General features: G+C 54.4%; 2 non-coding genes across 2 annotated transcripts; both read right to left on the bottom strand.

Annotated features, from left to right (window-relative positions):
* Positions 1-68: 68 nt before the first annotated feature.
* On the bottom strand, positions 69-222 carry LOC144413204 (5.8S ribosomal RNA). Its single transcript, XR_013469241.1, has one exon. It is a non-coding gene; the product is annotated as a 5.8S ribosomal RNA (ribosomal RNA).
* A 298-nt stretch (positions 223-520) lies between these two features.
* On the bottom strand, positions 521-2330 carry LOC144413300 (small subunit ribosomal RNA). Its single transcript, XR_013469334.1, has one exon. It is a non-coding gene; the product is annotated as a small subunit ribosomal RNA (ribosomal RNA).
* Positions 2331-2500: the final 170 nt, after the last annotated feature.

The raw sequence follows: 2500 nt of genomic DNA, 5'->3' as shown, positions 1-2500 counted from the left end.
TTCAACTTGGGGCGACGCCCGGCCGTCTTCGCAGAGGCCAGGCGACGGCCCTCGGGTGAGGACGAACGCGACCCTGAGGCAGACGCGGTCCCGGGATTGACCCGAGACCGCAATTCGCGTTCAGAAGGTCGACGTTCAATGTGTTCTGCAATTCACATTACTTCTCGCACTTGGCTGCGTCCTTCATCGACTCGCGAGCCGAGTGATCCACCGTTAAGAGTCGTCCTCGACGTTTCGCCCGGCGCCGAAGCGCGCGGACGTCACACTGTGGGATCGACCACAAAACCACCACCGACAACAACTGCACAAAAACACCAACAAACGGCGCCGAGCGACCGCCGGGCTGGGCCGGCGGCACATCGAGCGCGGTGCCCAGAAGCCACCATCGCACTCGGCTGCCTTGCTATGCCAACGTGTTACGCGTGTCGCACGGGGCGGAACCCCGATTGACGGCCGCCCTCTCGGCGGCACCCAAAGACAATTAAGTGCGCGGTCGGCCGGGGCCTACCACCACCTTCGGTAATGATCCTTCCGCAGGTTCACCTACGGAAACCTTGTTACGACTTTTACTTCCTCTAAATGATCAAGTTTGATCGTCTTCTCGACACGCCGACGCGGCCGTTGCCAGCCGCGACGGGGCCGATCCAAGGATCTCACTAAACCATTCAATCGGTAGTAGCGACGGGCGGTGTGTACAAAGGGCAGGGACGTAATCAACGCAAGTTGATGACTTGCGCTTACTGGGAATTCCTCGTTCAAGGGAAACAATTGCAAGTCCCTATCCCAATCACGAATAAGGTTCAACGGGTTACCCGGACCTTTCGGCCTAGGTTAGACACTCGCTGCTTCACTCAGTGTAGCGCGCGTGCGGCCCCGGACATCTAAGGGCATCACAGACCTGTTATTGCTCAATCTCGTGTGGCTAAACGCCACTAGTCCCTCTAAGAAGTTAGACGCCGACCGAGAAGGTCGCGTAACTATTTAGCATGCCAGAGTCTCGTTCGTTATCGGAATTAACCAGACAAATCGCTCCACCAACTAAGAACGGCCATGCACCACCACCCACAGAATCAAGAAAGAGCTCTCAATCTGTCAATCCTACCTGTGTCCGGGCCGGGTGAGTTTCCCCGTGTTGAGTCAAATTAAGCCGCAGGCTCCACTCCTGGTGGTGCCCTTCCGTCAATTCCTTTAAGTTTCAGCTTTGCAACCATACTTCCCCCGGAACCCAAAGACTTTGGTTTCCCGGAAGCTGCCGGAAAGGTCGTCATGGTAACGCCTCCCGATCGCTAGTTGGCATCGTTTATAGTCAGAACTAGGACGGTATCTGATCGTCTTCGAACCTCTGACTTTCGCTCTTGATTAAAGAAAACATTCTTGGCGAATGCTTTCGCAGTAGTTCGTCTTCCGCCGATCCAAGAATTTCACCTCTAACGGCAGAGTACGGACGCCCCCGTCTGTCCCTCTTAATCATTACCTCGTGCTCCGAAAACCAACAAAATAGAACCGAGGTCCTATTCCATTATTCCATGCAACACTATGCAGGCGAACAGCCTGCTTTGAACACTCTAATTTTTTCAAAGTAAACTTATCGGCCACCGCCGACACTCAGTCAAGAGCACCGACGGAGAACCGAAGGTGAGGCGAACGCAACCAGTGACACGCCTTGCGACGGACCGGCGGCGCTCGCCCAAAATCCAACTACGAGCTTTTCAACCGCAACAACTTTAGCATACACTGTTGGAGCTGGAATTACCGCGGCTGCTGGCACCAGACTTGCCCTCCAATGGATACTCGTTAAGAGTTTTAGGATGTACTCATTCCAATTACAGGGCCTCGTTAGAGTCCTGTATTGTTATTTTTCGTCACTACCTCCCCGTGTCGGGAATGGGTAATTTGCGCGCCTGCTGCCTTCCTTGGATGTGGTAGCCGTTTCTCAGGCTCCCTCTCCGGAATCGAACCCTGATTCTCCGTTACCCGTTATCACAAAGGTAAGCACGTAGCGTACCTTCGACAGTTGATAGGGCAGACACTTGAATGATACGTCGTCGGTGCAGAGACCGTACGATCCGCGTGGTTATCCAGAGTCATCAAACGTCACAGGACGAACCCGGTCGGTTTTGATCTGATAAAAGCGCGCCTCCCGAAGTCGGCGCTTAATGCATGTATTAGCTCTAGAATTACCACAGTTATCCACTTCGCTTACGAGACCAAATAAACCAAGACTGATTTAATGAGCCATTCGCAGTTTCGCTTTACGAGAACTCGTACTTGCACCTGCATGGCTTAATCTTTGAGACAAGCATATCACTACTGGCAGGATCAACCAGATAGCTGCGACAGCTGCGCTCGGCCCTTGCTGGGCCGCCCGGCGCGTGCTCGTCGCATTCGTTTAAGACCGAGGCGATCGCCTGCGGCCGTACTCAGCTTCGACAGTCGCTGGCCGCGACGTCCACGCTCTCGCCGGCAGTGCCAGGCGGAGCGATTTGCGTTTTTTCTTTGC

Source organism: Styela clava, chromosome 15 (assembly GCF_964204865.1).
Source record: "Styela clava chromosome 15, kaStyClav1.hap1.2, whole genome shotgun sequence".
Classification (NCBI taxonomy): Eukaryota; Metazoa; Chordata; class Ascidiacea; order Stolidobranchia; family Styelidae; genus Styela; species Styela clava.
This window is presented reverse-complemented; position numbering and strand designations above follow the sequence as displayed.